We start from the raw sequence: 17,925 nt of genomic DNA on the forward strand, positions 1-17,925 counted from the left end.
GAATATATGCATGAAATATAACATTTAAGTATAAGTCGGTATACTTTAAGTTATATTTCATTTATATATTGGCAAGATGTTTGACAGTGGTTTCAACTCTATAGGAGTTATAATGTAGATTCTAGGTTTTAGAGGATCATATAAATTTTCAAATAATAAATTTTTAGTAATTAGCATGTCAAATTTTAGTAATCAACATGCTCCTATTAGCATTTTTTAGCTTTGTTTCTCACTCTCTTTATCTTCCAAAACTCTAGACCTATCTCTCTCCCTCTTATCTCTCTCACTTCTCTCTCCCCTCTCTAGGTATATCCTTCCTTCTCTACCTTTCATTCCTTTTTTACCCCCATTTCTATCCTTGACTCCCTCCCTCTCTCTTCTTCTCTCTCACTCTCTTATTGTTTCTCTCCCCTCCCTCTCCATTCTCTTGATGACTACCTACCCCTTCCATCCTCTCTCTCACCATATCTAGGTCTCTCCCGCCCTCCCTCTTTACCTCACTACCTCTCCCTCCCTATACCATTACCCACCTCTCTCTCCCCCTCTAGGTTTTTCACGTATCTATTTGTCCACTCTCTACTTCTCTCCCTCCCTCCCCACCTTTCTCTTCCTCCCCCCTTACCCCTATCCATTTATGAACTCTCTCTCTCTCTCTCTCTCTCTCTCTCTCTCTCTCCAAACCTATCTATCTCCTCGTTCCCTAGGTCTCTCACTCCCTCAATGTCTACCGCTCCTCTCTTTGTTCTTCTGTCTCTTCTCTTCTCCCTCCCTCCCCTCTCTAGGTCTCTCCCTTTCTTTCCCTCTTTCTCTCTATCTCCCTCCCCCACTCTCTCTTATTCTCTATATCCATTGTCTAGGTCATCACCTCTCCATCCCACCCTCTATCTCTCGCTCTCTTATTTTCTCTCTCTATTGTCTAGGTCATCACCTCTCTATACCAACCTCTCTCTACCCCCTCTATCTAACTCACTTCTCTCTCTCTCTCTCTCTCTCTCTCTCTCTCTCTCTCTCTCTCTCTCACACACATTCCATGTCTTTGTTGCATGTTTGGGTAGATGACCTGTTCGTGTGTTGTCATTGATGTCAACATGATTTGGCTGTCATTAGTGTCTAGTTGGTATAATTGATGTTAAGTTTCTTGTGCAATTGTGTTGAGATATTTTGCTCTACATTTCTTCTATATTGGACATCTATTCATGCAGTTTAGATATGTTACATGAAGTAGTGTTTAAATATGTTAGATTCAAGATTTGGTGCTCTAGATTGTAGTGCTAAGGAAGTTGTGTTTGCCAGTGTGTAATGATGTTTGACATTATTTCTGTGTGAAATGCATGCTCCACATTTTTTTTCTTTATGGTGTCTAGTGTTGTAGTTTTGGAGATAAGTTGGTAATGTCCTTAGCTTCATTCTATTTAATTAGCATGAGTTCATGGGCTTCAAAGGCATGGTTTCAAAGTTCGATGGTGTTAACTCCAAGTTTGGTTGACCTCGGGTGTTAACACTTCATATTGTTGCTCCAATGATTATGGAATGATGTGTAACGTGTATGATGTTTATTTTGGTCTTAGTTAAGACGTGTTATGGTCCACTTTACATTCTTTTCTATTGCAGGAATTTTTAATGCCAACCTAGTTTGAATTTTGTTCAATTAAGATGCTTCACTAACCTTGGGAGATTTTGCATATGTAAGGATGATATAAATAAAGGATAATTTATTGACGATGACACATAAGAGAGATTGTGGTAGGGAGATTGATATGAGAGTAGGGAGGGAGCGGGGATGGAGAGGGAGAGATGAAGAAAAGGAGGGAGAGACCTAGAGAGGGGAGAGAGGTGTGAGAGAGAAGAGGGAGAGAGAGGAAGATGGAGAGATAGAGGGAAGTACCAATACAATTGATACCCTCAACCCTATGTACCCTAAACCTTGTATCCTACAACCTATTATCTAAATCCTATACAAGGGATGGAGAGGTGATGAAATAGAGAGGGGAAGGAGAGAGAAGAGAGGAGATGAAAGAATAAAGAGAAAGAGAGAGCTAAGAAGAGAGGGAGAGGTGGGAAAGGAGTGATTGAGAAACCTAGAGAGGGAATAGGTAGATAGGTGAGGGAGAGAGAAGAAAATAAGAGAGATAAGTTCACAAATTTAGAGAAAGAGGGGTAAGGAGGTGGAGAGGAGAGAGATATAGAGGTGAGAGATCTAGAGCGTAGGAAGAGAGAGGTGAGAGACATAGGGCAGAGAGATAGAGGTGAGGGAGATAAAGGAGAGAGATAGAGGTGGAGACAAAGAGGGAGAGGTAGAGGCATAAATATGGAGGGAAGGAGAGACATATGAATGTAGAGAGATGTTGGGAGGGAGAAGTAGTGATCATGAGAATGGAGAGAGAGTGGAGAGAAATAATAAGAGGATAAGAGAGGTGGAGGGAGGGAAGGATAGATATAGAGATAATGAGAGAAGATGGGAGAGAGAGGGAGAGAGTATAGGAGATACCTAGAGAGAGGGAAGAGAGGATAAAGAGAGATAAGAGAGGGAGAGTAATAGGTCTAGAGTTTATGGGAGATAAAGAGGTGAGGAGAGAGACAAGTGAAGGAGAGAGTTCATAAAGGGAGATGGGTAAGGGGTGATGGAGAGAGAGTTGAAGAGGGAGGGATAAAACTAGAGAGGGGATAGATAGAGATATGAGATACCTAAAGGGTGAGCAATACGATAGATACCTAGATGGGAGAGAGAGAGAGGGGCATAGAGAGATGTACCTAATGAGACATGGATGAAGAGGTATATAGGTGGAGAGGGAAGGAGGGAGAAACCTAGATAGGGGAGAGAGCGAGGAGAGAGGGTAGGAGGGAGAGGTGATGACCTAGAAAATGGAGAGAGTGAATAGAGAGAGAGTATAGAGAGAGTAGGGGAGGGAGATATATACGAGGTTACTAAGGAAGGGAGAGATAGAGAGGGAGGGAGAGACCTAGAGAGGGGAGAGAGGTGAGAGAGAATAGAGAGAGAGAGAGGGGGGAAGTATCAATATGGATAATACCCTCTACCCTATGTACCTTAAACCATGTACCATCAATCTTGTACACCAAACCCTATACCAATATCCTCAACTCTAAACTCTATATCCTCAACCCTATACCTAAACCCTCTATCATACTCTATATTCCCTAAATCCTATGCAAGGGAGGGAGACAGAAAATGAGAGAGATAAGAACAAAGAGAAAATGAGGGACGAAGAGGGAGGGAGGGAGAGGTAGATAGGGAGTGATTGGGAGACCTGGAGATGAGATAGATATAAAGGTGAGGGAGAGAGAGAAGTTTACAAAAAGAGAAAGAGGGGTAAGGAGGCAATGAAAGAGGTAGAGAGGGAGGTAAAGAACTAGAGAGGGGAGAGATAGAAGTCCTATATCCTAGGGAGAGAGGGAAATAGACTTAGGGGAGAGATAGAATGAGAGAGATATGGGAGGAGAGAGGTTGATAATGATGTAGGGAGGGATAGGTAGAGAGGTAAAGATGGAGGGAAGGAGAGACCTAGGGATGGGGAATGATAGGGTGGGAGGGAGAGGTAGTGATCGAGAGAATGGAGAGAGGGGAGAGAAACAATAAGAGAGGGAGGGAGAATAAGAGAGAGGGAAGGAGGGATAAATATGGGGTTAAGGAGGGAAGGTGAGGTAGAGAGAGGTAGAAAGGGGACATAGAAAGAGTGATAGAGAGAGATCTATAGGTCTAGAGTTTGGGGGAGATAAAGAGTGAGAAAAAGCTGATAGGAGTATGTTGATCACTGAAATTTGACTAAGTCTGAAAATTATATGATCTTTTAGAACCTAGAATCTACATTACAACTCCTAGAGATCTAAAACCACTCTCAAACATCTTACCAATATATACATGAAATATATAACTTAAAATATAAGAAAGGAAAAAGACAATGAAATGTGACTTAGATGTTATATTTCATGTATATATTCCTCTTCGAATATTGGGCATAACTTGTGTCCAAACTATAACATTTGTACATTCATATAAGCGACAATTTAACAATGCAGAACATTTGGCAAGGGCCAAATTTGGCACTCGCCAAATGCAAAAAAATCACTTTTCACTTTTGGTGCTCGCCAAATGTGAAAAGTGAATTTTTTTAACATGGCAAGCACCAAATAGGGTGAGAATCATATTTGGTGCTTACCACATGTTTTTCATTGGAAAACACCAACCCTTTGGGTTGGATTTGCCTTGGGCATCCAAGGTTTGGACGACCATTTCATGCCAATGACACGTTTTTATGAAAAGATAAAAAAGTGACACCTTTTTGGTACCACAACTTGGTGCACTTTCCCAACATATTCCAATCAACACCTATATCATCTATCCATCATCGATTCTAGAACTATATACACCTATCCCTTTATGTAATTATAATACATACTTAAATTTCAATTATCTATCATAGCTCAATTATTAGATAATTATTTTTATTTATCTCTATCTCTCTCTCTCTCTCTCTCTCTCTCTCTCTCTCTCTCTCTCTCTCTCTCTCTCTCTCTTTCTCTCTCTCTCTCTCTCTCTCTCTCTCTCTCTCACACACACACACACACACACACACACACACACACACACACACACACACACATCTCATCTATCCCTCATTCTTGACCCCTCTATATCTATCTTCCCATCTCTCCCTCTCTCTCTCCCTCTCCATCTATATCTCATTATCTATATCACTTTGTTATTCATGAATATTACAAAGATAAAAAAAAGAAAGTATTTTCATGAATATAATGATTACAAAATAAAAACAAACATGGGCTTATAGATTTTAAAAGTGGCTTTGCTTTATTATTGTAATTTATACTTTTAAAAAATAGTTTACTTTGTAAATAACTTTTTAAGAGATGAGTTTTATTTTATCATTATCTTTTCATTTCTTTATATTTATAATTTTGATTTTATCACAATAAAAAATATGACTCCATCTATGTTATTACCACATTTAAATTTATTATTTCATTGTATGGCTTGACAAAAACTTAATTGAGATTGCCCAAACATGCCCACAAGGTCATTTCAATATTAATAGCATAAGATCTTCTCCATGTTTTTATAAAAAAAGTGTTGAAAATAAATTATGAATTAAATTTTCACCTTTTTAATATAAGTTTGGTTTTACTTATAATTTTTAATAGAAATGTTAAAACTTTAGCTTTAACAATTTTAATATAGTTTATTTTTATTTTTAATACTTTATTTGAAGTATGATTTTAATTTTAAAGTTTAATTTATTTAAGATAGTTAACTATATTTATGCTCAGTTTTATAATAAGTTTTATTTGTTTTTTATTATATAAAAAGGGAAGAGCCCTGCTCATACAGACAAAATAACAAAAACTACACCAAAACAACCCAAACCAAACTAAGTACTACATTAAACTAAGGACTGTCAACCTATATCTAAAGTTAGGTAGGTAGGCCCAAAGTAAAATAACCACAATAAATATCATTAAAGGCACACATACCAAGTAAAGTATCTACTACTTATATGTGAAGAGGCACACATGTTATTAAGCCAAAATACATCATTGAGACCATAGAACAACAAAATGATAAAGCATTAGATAGCATTAAACTTTGGAACCACTTATGATGCCCTAATTCTAGTCAAAACAACAAGCAAATCCATCCATCTAGCCTCATCTAGCCTTGAGAGCTTCCTATTCCTGTCTCTTCTGGTGTCTTTATCCTTAGGATACTTACCTTGTTTCTTTAGTTGCTTTTTAATCATGGATTATCTTGACACTATACCCATCATTGCTTTCTTCATAATACCATATGTTAATATTGAGTTTATCTTTCAATTAATGTTAATATCATTTATAATTTAATAATTGTATTGTTTAAGTGCATATGTTATTGATATTTCAATTCTAAACAATTAAAAAAAATGTTTTACTTTTTTATTTAATGATTTATTATTATTTTTTAAATGATTATTTTCATTAATACCTTGATTTTGATATATTTTGACTTTACATTTAGTTAATTCTACTTTTATTTTTAAGTTAGATTTAAGTTTAAAATTTATTTCAATTATCTTTGTTTTTATGAAATTACAAATAATAATCAAAATTTATTAGAATTAATTTAATTTATAACCTTTGGCCTTATTAATTTTTTATTTTTGTAGAATGATTATATTTTGAACTTTTATTTTAATTTATATAATAAAATAAATTTCAAACATAAAATCTAAATTAAAAGTTATAGAATGTGTGTGAGAGAGTAACTTTTGATTAGCCATTTTGTAGCAACAATCTAAGGATAAAATATGTCCCTAGGGAGTTATGCTTAGAGTAGCATGCCATTTGGTTAAGGATGTGATATTCACCTTTAAGACATTTATCTCTATTTCCATATCTCTCTCTTTCTCTCTCACAAACACTCCTTGATTCTCCCTCCTTGTCTCTATCTCTATATCACTTTTCTATTCACTCCATCTATCCTACTCTCTTTTTATATATATACCTCTCGTTATTTCTCTCTATATATCATGTCCTATATCTTTATCTTTCTCTCTATCTCCCCTCTCTCAATATATATTCACACACACACACCATGTTTCTCTCTCTCTCTCTCTCTCTCTCTCTCTCTCTCTCTCTCTCTCTCTCTCTCTCTCTCTCTCTCTCTCTCTCTCTCTCTCTCTCTCTCTCTCTCTAGATATCTCTGTCCTTATCTCTCTATATCTCTCTATACTGCCCACTACATCTCTCTCTATATCTCTCTCCCTATCTCCCTCTATCTTTCCCTCTCTATATATTGAGCCATCTCTCTCTCTCTCTCTCTCTCTCTCTCTCTCTCTCCCTCTACACACACACACACACACATCTCTCTCCCTCTCCCTCTTCTTAGACCTCTATATATCTATGTATTTTTATCTCTGTTTCTCTATATTTCGTCTCCCATATCTCCCTCTATCTATACCTCATTATATCTGCATCTCAATACTCATATATCCCTTTCCTCTCAATCTCCATCTTCCTCTTGATCTCTATCTCCTACCCCTCTCTCTCTTTCTATCTATATCTCTCCCTCTTTCTCCCTCTCTCCCTATAGCAAACATAATATGAGCGTATTGGTAATGGAATCGATTATCTTCTCGAATTAGAGGTTGTCTTAGTCATGTTTTGATCCCTATAGGTGGATGCGTAGTTGATTTGAAACTATCACTTCTCCATTGAGACCCTTGTTGCACACACAACATCATTTGCTAAATAGCCTAGTAGTTGACTTCATGTATTGTATAAAGATATGTAAACAATAGACCAATTTTTTTCCTAATCAACCTTCCACACCTCTTTCGACATGCCATTGCATACCAAAATGCAATTAGTACTATTTATAATTTTTAAAAATAAAACTATCTTCTTTGCACAAATGAGATCCTACTCTCTAATCTATTAATTTAGATCTATTATTTTTTATTGATGTACCCACTACACCATCTTTTGCACAATAAAAAATAATATTTAAATTAATATTATTAATGTGCCTACCATTCTTTAGTATTGACGTGCCCACCATTTTTTAGTATTGATGTGCCCACAATAAAAATAAAAGTTTGCAGATTAAAATTGATTAAAAAATAGGAGAATCTTTCACCCACTTCCCATCACTCCCACCCCATTTTTCTTTTCTTTTCTTTTTAAATTTTCAACCTTGAATTGTTCACCTTCACCCTTTGACCCTTATCATCTCTTCTTAATCAATCATGGTATGCAAACTTTCATTTTTCTCCTACATTGTTATTTATATCTAATAATAGATCACTAAATAGATAAATGTTGAGTCAAAAATTTATACATAATTGAATCCAAAAATTCACTTATAATCAATATCATACTCTAGAAATCTAATAATTTATCAATACAAGATGATCAATTTTATCTATACAAAAACTATATAATCACAATAAACTGTAACTACCCAGTTTTTATAAACATTTAACATAACATTATAATATTCAAAATGTGGCAGTTTAGGACGTTTGGATGCCAGCTCATCTTGAAAAAGCAATAAAACTAAATAAAGTGTACCGTTAGAGGAAAAGACTAAAAAGCATACCGTTAAAGGCAAAAAGCGAAAAAGCCGTAAGCTAATGACGTTAGCTATATAATCTGTCAAGGGGAGTACAGATTTTGTTCAGCGCTGCAGCGCCAGGGTTTCCGTTGGGTCTGTTTTTTGGTTGATTGTTTGTCCTTTCAGTGATTGTGTGTGTGAGATAGTTTTGTTTCAGCGTGGCCGCGCATTTGAACGTGTCTCGTTTCTTTCTGTGTTAATTTTTGTGTGTGTTCTTTTTCTTTGTTGGTTGTTTTTGGCTTTGTGGGTTTTTGTTTTGAGGGTTACATGACAGAGATCAAATTTGCGACGGAAGTTTTAATTGTATATTTTTTCAGCTTCTTCTGCTCTCTAAGTAGATGAAATATCTGTAGACGGATGTGGCGATGGGACATCTTTGCCTAAGATCAAAAGGTTAGTAAATCCATTCTGAGAGTATACTTAAAAGTTTCTATTTCGTGGACTTTTATTTAATCAGAGATTCTCTTTATCTTTTTAATTAGGCATTTTGTGTGTATTTTCCATGCTTTAAAGCTTCTTCTGGTTTTTAAGCAGAAGAAGATATATTTGTAGATGGATGTGGCGATGGGACATCTTTGCCTATATTCAAAAGGTTAGTAAATCCATTCTGAGCGCATACTTAGAAGTTTCTATTCCATAGACTTAGAATTAATCAGGGATTCGGCATTTTGTACATCTTTTTAAAGCGTTTGGAAAATTTCTGTATTGTAATTGTGTTTGTAGAAATTCTAGTTTGAATAATGGGTGTATTGTTATATAAGAGTATTAGAATGGTTGATATGATTCTGGGTTAGTTTTGATAAGCGATTTTTTAAAAAATTCATTAATTATTAATTTTATGACTTGTAGAACCCTAGACCTGTACTTTAATTTGGTTGTCTCCTTCTAGATTCATGTTTTGATATTTTAATGCTCGAGCCTCTGAAACAAAACCTCACCCTTGTGTCCAAAAGTACTTTTGCAGTATTCACTTTCCACTTATTCGTCTGAATAGTAATAGCCCATATTTTCTTCCTTCGGATTTTCTTTTTCGTTTATGTTTGAGATCGCCTTACTGCAGCTATCATTATGGAAACTGGAAGGATGAAAGTTTTAATGCGCAACCACCATCTTCTTTTCAACTATTAAACAATCTCACTTGAATTTCAGGAATGATTCCATTTCCATAAGTAGTTGTAATTATCGAGAACGATTTCGAAGCTGCAAGCAATTTGTTTGTTTTACTGCCAACCGAACTGTAATCACAGTTTTCTGTATCACCTGAGACTCCTGCCATGTAAACTAAGATAACAATTCAGAACAAAGAAAAGTGTGCATCTGAATTCAAGCGAGGACAATTAGAACCATTTGCCACGCATTTTTCTTCTGTCAACGGTTGCTGCAATTCCCATTTCTAAATTTTCTTTTCTGTCTCACTATTAGCCTCTCATTATTTTATTATTTGTTTTTCTGGCTCATTTCACATTTGGCTATTATTGTCTCCTCTTCCTCCCTCACATTCCAGGCCCCCTCTCTCTTATTTTCCAATTATCTTCCACTTCCCCTCTTCATCCCCCACCATATTCCTTCATAGTACTTCCCCTCCATCGTCTGGTGCTTGATGGATTGCCCATAGTCCATTCCAAGCTCTCCTATTTCGCAACACAGAGGATGTTGACAATTTGTTGTGGAATTTAGATTCTCACCTGTCAGTGGCCTTTGTTCCCACATATATATATTTTTTAACATATACTCTACAACCTCTACATTCCATGAGACCATGTTTGTTTCCACTGCAATATCATCTAAATAAGATGAATCATCTGTAGGTTTTTTAGGCTTGAAAGCCTTGATTGCTGCAGTCCCTGCAAAGATGGCAAATCCAGCTGCCTTTGGCAATGGTACCATCACCTCTCCCATCAAGCTTGCCTTATCCAGCCATTCCCCTAATTCCTTGACCCCGCACTTCGCCAAATTTCACCTCCAATCTACAGCTATTCTACAGCCTGGGATAGGACAGGCTTCTATGACATTGCCATGTAACAAGGACTAAGTGTTTTGTCCTATTTGCTTTACTTTGTTACATAGTCAATCTTTACAACACATGCATTAAATATCTATCCATATTTTTGTCATAACATGCAAAAATACACTAGGGTCTTATAGAGTTCCACGGGGGTTGGTTCCATACTACTATCTATTAGTCGAGAAATTATTATGATTTTGTTGTTTGGAAAATTCAGCGATGAGCTAAATAATAAAACTAAGTGAACCTAATAACACGATCACCATGGGAAAAAGAAATAAATATAAACCCTTGCTAAAAGCATCCATCACAGTATTTCAAACTGGATCGAGAAGAGAACCAAGTTGCATCAAATGGCAGAAGATCCGGAGAAACAGTTACATTCTTCAAATACCATTTATCAAATATTATTATCCAAACAATTAATAAATAGATTCAATAGTTTCGCAGATTTATTTAAGGCCAACCTGCATGGATGGATCCTCCCACAGTCCATGCAGTAAAAGAAAAACACAGCAGAAGAGATTCTACATTTATATATCTCAGCATTTGGGCCAGTAGAAGCATCAGCGCACCAAAAGGAATTGTAAATTGGTACAATGCATGCAGTAAAAGAAAATGGATCCTCCCACAGTGCATGCAGTAAAAGAAAAGCACAGCAGCAGAGATTCTAGATTTATGCATCTCAGCATTTGGGCCAGCAGAAGCATCAGCCCACCAAAAAGAATTATAAACTGGTACAACTGCATCTCTCTATTTGGATTATAGATTTTATATAAGAAGTGTAATATACATTTACAAAATCCACTGGGCATTCGATGAAATTATTTAATCTTTCACAAGCAAACATAGTCTCTATGTCTTCTTGTTTTCTAAAAGGTACCTTCGAACTCTGACCTCCAGGAAGAGTACATGAAACAACAGCTCCGCACTAGAATGCAAACTGTAGTGGTGTCACCACAAAATGGCCCCATATTGGGCCTGTAGGAGAGTTTATTGGCCCCATATGGACGCTCAAAATGTAAGATAAATACACATACAGTTCATAATTGATTACCCTTCAAGTAATGATATCTAATAAATCTATAGACAGAGGACTAATCTTAAGTAGTATATACCCATAATCTCTGTGGTCATATCACTAAACCTTGTTGTTGCCCTTGAGCTCTAGATGTTCCAGCACCAGTGACGGGAGATTATATGTATAGAAGGTAATTGCTGCTCTAGTGCCCAGTAATACAATTCCTGCATCAACCCACATCAGCTGAGGTCCAAATATGATAGCCAGCATGGATCCTTGCAATTAATTAGCTATAGTTAATATTAACCCACATCACTCTTTCACTTCTGTTATACATATGAAAGGGGCCTCAGTCTAAGTACATTACAATTTCTTTGATCATTTCTGTTATTTAAAGATTGTGCTTTTAATTACTCGGATTACACACAAGTACATAGAACAAAACATAAAATCAAGATTCAGAAATATTGTTACAGGTCAAAGCTGATTTTTGTATATACGACCATTATCACAAGAACCATCTCCCCAACTCCTATCTCTCTCTTCACACAGACATACATGTGTGTACAAACTGTTCAAAAACTGAATGGTAGATGACATAGGTTTCTGAAACCTCATAGGTAAGGTTTGTAAGTGCGCCCTCTTCTCATTTCTATGCTTTTAAATCAAAGAAAATAAAATACATTTCATTTTTCAAATAAAATGGAAGTAGAACTTACTCTTGCATTCGAAGTGCTTTGTTAAACTAGTGCTACCAATTATAATGGCTTTTCAAATCAGACATAAGCTGCAATACATTATGCCAATGCCAATATTTTAGTTGTATAAAAATCTTTAACTCAACGGAGTTCTATATTGCATTCATTTTGACATGTTAATTGGTAAACTGAATTTATATTCATCCCCTTTGGTAGCTAGACTCTTTTAGGCTTCTAGTTTGATTTTGGGCCTTGGCTTTGGAGCTTCATTTTTATACTGACTGCATATTCAAGTTGTGATCATATAATTTGTTGATATGAATAAAATTCCTTTTTTCCTTCTCTTTATCAATCCAAAGAAGGTCACTTGTCCTTTGCAAACATTGATTAGGAAAAAATAAGAATCATCTTTTTCGTAACTGAGTATTCCATAATTTGACTAAATTTAGGATGAAAAACAGACAATCATAAATAAGCCGAATGCTTTTCACCCTGTGGAATTATGGCCCTCATTGGCGCTTGCTTAGAAAGATCTGTAATACAGAGGTTTTTAGTGCCAAAAGGCTGGATGCCATGCCATGCATTTGAGAAGAAACGAAGTATTTAGGACTATTGATTGCATATTGGAGGATTGTAAACAGGGGAAATGTATAACAGAAGTATTAAGGAGCGACTAGCACAGAGGGTTGATATGCAGTGCAGTGGGGTAATGAAGTGAAGGATTTTCTGGATGTAATGTTGGATTTGAGAGAAGATGGTACACAACTTAGTCTGGAGAACATCAAAGCAATGCTGATGGTAAGCTGGATTCCTTAGATTAATTTGGCATGAATGTAAATCTCAACCTTACAGCTAGGGTTTCTACTTTCTAGTTTCTGCACATACATATATATTATAGATTCATATAGACTAATTGTTGGTAGGATTGTAAACAGGGGAAATGTATAACAGAAGTATTAAGGAGCGACTAGCACAGAGGGTTGATATGCAGTGCAGTGGGGTAATGAAGTGAAGGATTTTCTGGATGTAATGTTGGATTTGAGAGAAGATAGTACACAACTTAGTCTGGAGAACATCAAAGCAATGCTGATGGTAAGCTTGGATTCCTTAGATTAATTTGGCATGAATGTAAATCTCAACCTTACAGCTAGGGTTTCTAGTTTCTAGTTTCTGCACATACATATATATTATAGATTCATATAGACTAATTGTTGGTAGGGTTTCTAGTTTCTAGTTTCTGCACATACATATATATTATAGATTCATATAGACTAATTGTTTTTAACTTTCCCACCTATCCAAAACAATATTTCTAATTTTTAAATATTTGTGACTACATAAACTATGTAACTCTCTGTGTCACCACACCACACTACACATACTACACATGATTTTGTTGATTACTCATTATATAATCCTGCTCATCACTTTACATAACTCAGATCATCACCAAAGTTCCAAACATGTAAATAGTTTTTCCAGTGTTAAACCTGTAAGTTCGGCCAGGATATCATGTGGCTGAATCTGCCCTAATGTTCATGTTAGTTATGGGAATCTTTACAAACTCTTGTGGATACCAAGTCATGAGCAATCTACCTCCTGAAAGAACAAAGGCTGGCACATGCGTCAGTTGCTAACCTTGCATATCCACAAAAATAAGGCTTAAGATTATGCATTAATAAAAGAATGATTCTGTGTCACCACACCACACTACACATACTACACATGATTTTGTTGATTACTCATTATATAATCCTGCTCATCACTTTACATAACTCAGATCATCACCAAAGTTCCAAACATGTAAATAGTTTTTCCAGTGTTAAACCTGTAAGTTCGGCCAGGATATCATGTGGCTGAATCTGCCCTAATGTTCATGTTAGTTATGGGAATCTTTACAAACTCTTGTGGATACCAAGTCATGAGCAATCTACCACCTGAAAGAACAAAGGCTGGCACATGCGTCAGTTGCTAACCTTGCATATCCACAAAAATAAGGCTTAAGATTATGCATTAATAAAAGAATGATTCTGCAATTAACAGAATTGTTCCAAATTTTACAAATTTAGCAAGCATTTGATTGGTGCTTGTTTGGGGTTTAGCCTAACATCTACAACAAGCTTTTTCGTAATCTCAGCTTTTTTGAGTTTGAATCTTGATTTTACCTTCATACATTATAAATTGGGTTGAAACTTGAGACCGTTCTTACAAAAAGATGTTCAACACTGGTTGTATTTTGGGATGCTTATCATTTCACAAGGGTGATATAAATATACCGTAATCATAAAACAGGTTGGAGATCTTTTCATTCTTACTAAAAACATGTTAATGACTACTTGTATTTTAACACCCAACCCCCAGGGAACCTTTCCTGCACTTCTGTTTCTAACTCAAAAATTACAAAATTTCATAACCAGTTAATGTGAGTGATCCGCAGTTAGTCTCGTAACAAACAGTCGCTTATGTTCATTCTCTTAAAGGAAGCCAACTTAAGAAGGGTATTGCAATTTTATAGGCATTTTGATGGCTGAAGCAATAGCAATCCATCCACCTGTTGCCAGAGTTGCATGTTGTGAGTTTGTATTGCTTGAATAGCAATAGATGGCAATGATATCACTAGTTGCATATTTCCTATGAAAGTTGAGGGTGTTAAGAGTTGTCTTTCTTATAACGAGAGCTTGATAAGTACCTTATTCTTTTTTGGTATTATTTTTCGGGGTTTAGAATTCAAAATTAAGAAGACGTAAGGGTTTTCTCACTGGGTTTTATATTTAAGATACCGTCTTATACATCTAATTTTTTAATTTTAATGATGTTTTTCTAATATTTTTGGTATATTAATCTATAGTCATTCTCAGATGCAGATGAAGATTGTAATGTATGCATAGTGCCTATTGATTTGTAGTGGGTTTATGAGTTATGCTTTTCGACAATGAGCTACAAATTTGATTGTTAAGGTACGCCCAATTATTTCCTTTAGGTCATTCAAACTTTAATTCCTTACTACCCCTTGGATGGCTAGTAAATTTACAAATTATTTCATGATTTTGATGCTATTTTTTTTTTGACTAATTAGGTGTGAAATGAGCATTAATTTTTGGATTGGATGCTAATTTTAAAGATGCCAATAGCTTAGTTGTGAATGGTTGTGTAGTAATGAGAACTTGAAAGCAAGTTTGAAGACAAATTACTTGTAAATATTACTTAGCAATTATAATTAATAAAAAGTTTTTTTATTTAGGGAGGGGTATGAATACCCCTCCATAAACTCTTAAGGATGGTATGGACATCCTAAGAGGTGTTTTTTTGTTCTTTTTTCTGTTACTTTTATTTTTATGTGTTTTTAAAAATTAAATTAAATTTTCATGTTGATCAAATATATTTTTTAAAAGTTAATTAAAATAATTTATTTTTTGTTAATTAAACAAATGCATGTATGTCATTGAGTTCTATTGTGTGCTTAATTTTCTTGTTGAGTGATATTGAATCTTGAATGTATTTTGTTATTGTCAACTTTATGCACAAGAACATTAAGCGCTCTATAATGGTTAGGTGCAAATTAGCTATGAACCATTATTGGTGTGTTTAATTATGCAACATAGTTAGTGATATTCACTCTTTTTCACTATAAATATATAGCTTTTGTGTAAAGGGTATACTAATTTCATTAAGTTGTATGGATTTTATTTGAAGTTTACATGATGATGATGTATAGTTGGTCGAGTTGTATGGTTTTTGTTTGAACGTTACAAGAAACTCCTACAATATGCCTAGTGTACTTATGCATGGTGATTACATGTGAAGAGTTTGAGTCTTATGGGGTCTTTGTATGAAATTTGTGTAACTAATCTACATATAACCATTATGATTTGTTTGGTGTTCATGTGCATTAAGGTTGATGATAACCAAGTGTCGTCAATTATATAGCTTTTTTGTCAAAAGGGTTTTAATGGCATGTATATCATTAAGTTTTATGATGACTCATGCATTGTGTTTACATGTGAAGGGTTTGAGTCTTATGGGCTTTGTATGAAATTTGTGTAACTAATCTACATATAACCATTATGTTTTGTTTGGTGTTCATGTGCATTAAGGTTTATGATAACCAAGTGTCATCAATTATATAGCTTTTTTTGTCAAAAGGGTCTAATGACATGTATATCATTAAGTTTTATGACGACTTTTAATGTGCATATGTATAAGGGTTAAATGGCATGTATATCATTAAGTTTTATAATGACTTTTAGTGTGCATATGTATTAGGGTTAACGGAATTTGATTAAATCACTATACAATGCATGCCTCATGGTTGAGTGACATTGACTCATGTTTGATGGTTCTTATGGAATATACATATGGGTTGCAACGACATAGAATAACGTAAATGAAATAACAATTGTTTTAGCTTTTATGTTAAGCCTACATTGTGAATAATGTTCATCAAACTCTATGGTACATGCATAGTGATTAAGTTTTATGACGACTTTTTGTGTGCATATGTATTAGGGTTAAATGGAATTTGATTAAATAGCTATACAATGCATGCCTCATGGTTGAGTGATATTGACTCATGTTTGATGAACTCTTATGTTTGATGATTCTTATGGAATATACATATGGGCTGCAACAACATAGAATAACATATATGAAATAACAATTGTTTCAGCTTTTATGTTAAGCCTACATTGTGACTAATGTTCATCAAACTCTATGGTACATGCATAGTGTGCTTATTCATGCATGATGATTATGTGACTTTTTGAGTGAAGTTTCTAATGACACGTATGCTAGTAAGTTGTATGGGTTTTGATTGAAGATCTAAATGATTTTGTATGGATTCTTTTTTGGATGCTAGTTATTCATGCATCATGGTGGAGTGATATTGATGCTTCTACATGATGATTGTATGTCATTTCCTTGAAGTTCTAATGACACCATTTAGTTGCATGAATGGTTTTGTTTGAAAGTAATAATGACATATTCAATTGAGTTATATGAGTTTTATTTGAAGGTTGCATCAAACTCTATGATGTGCTTGGTTGAGTGATATTGATTCTTCCACATGATTGTATGGATTTTGAATGAGGCACCAATTGACATATTATAGAGTTGCATGATGGGTTTTAGTTTGGATGTAGTGATGACATATATGTCATTGGGTTGTATGGTTTTTGTTTGGAGGTTATGTTAAACTCATGTTCGTGCATCATGGTTGTGTGGCATTGACTTTGTTTTGTATGATGGTTCAAATGGAAAGCGGTACATATGGTGTGGAGGTTGAATGGCATATTGAATTTTATTCTACCAATGCCATTCATTTTGTGTGAAACATGCATCATAATTAGTATGTATATATGTATATGTATATATGTACGTAAGGATACATGAATGTATCTATTGTATGTGTATGGATGTATGCATGGAGGATTTATAGATGTGTGGCATTTACTTTGTTTTGTGTGATGGTTCAAATGGAATGTGGTACATATGGTGTAAATGTTGAATGACATATTGAATTTTATTCTACTAATGCCATTCATTTTGTGTGAAACATGCATCATAACTAGTATGTATGTATGTATTTATGTAGGTAGGTAGGTAGGTATGTATGGATGTATGCATACATGTATATGTAATGTGTGTATGTGTGTATGCATACATGTATGTATGCATGTAATGCCCCGCCAGGAAACCCCGAAGGGATAAGCCAATAATTACAAGAATAGAGTGCAATAATTTTTTTTTTAAAGTTACAACACAAGATGCAACAAGATATCAAGATTCAGATTACATAGCGGAAGACTTCAACTAACACCTAAAGAGTTTCCCAACGAGATTACTTAAATTTCACAATTCATTTAACTCACACAATTAATCCATTAAGCTGAATATCTTAATAACGAGATAAATCACAATCAGGATAATTTCTTTCAAAGATGGAAATATAAATCACAAGCAAGATTCATCATTAAGATCCATTCCTAAAACTCATTTAAGCTTTTCATTTAAAATTGTAAACCAAACATCTAACATTCTAATACACTAGGATTTCATCATAACATAAGAGATCTTTCCAAGC

At 34.9% G+C, this 17,925-nt stretch overlaps 1 long non-coding RNA gene across 4 annotated transcripts; it reads left to right on the top strand.

The window, feature by feature from the left end:
* Positions 1-8,122: 8,122 nt before the first annotated feature.
* LOC131033006 (uncharacterized) lies at positions 8,123-15,086 on the top strand. 4 transcript variants are annotated; one of them, XR_009103538.2, is made up of 6 exons: positions 8,123-8,515; positions 8,657-8,714; positions 12,296-12,644; positions 12,782-12,938; positions 14,705-14,803; positions 14,923-15,086. It is a non-coding gene; the product is annotated as an uncharacterized LOC131033006 (long non-coding RNA). The 4 variants fall into 4 exon arrangements; XR_009103537.2 differs by having other exon boundaries at positions 8,124-8,515; positions 12,308-12,644; XR_009103539.2 differs by having other exon boundaries at positions 8,124-8,515; positions 12,308-12,644; positions 14,711-14,803.
* Positions 15,087-17,925: the final 2,839 nt, after the last annotated feature.

The sequence above is a fragment of the Cryptomeria japonica genome, chromosome 9 (assembly GCF_030272615.1).
Source record: "Cryptomeria japonica chromosome 9, Sugi_1.0, whole genome shotgun sequence".
Lineage (NCBI taxonomy): Eukaryota > Viridiplantae > Streptophyta > Pinopsida > Cupressales > Cupressaceae > Cryptomeria > Cryptomeria japonica.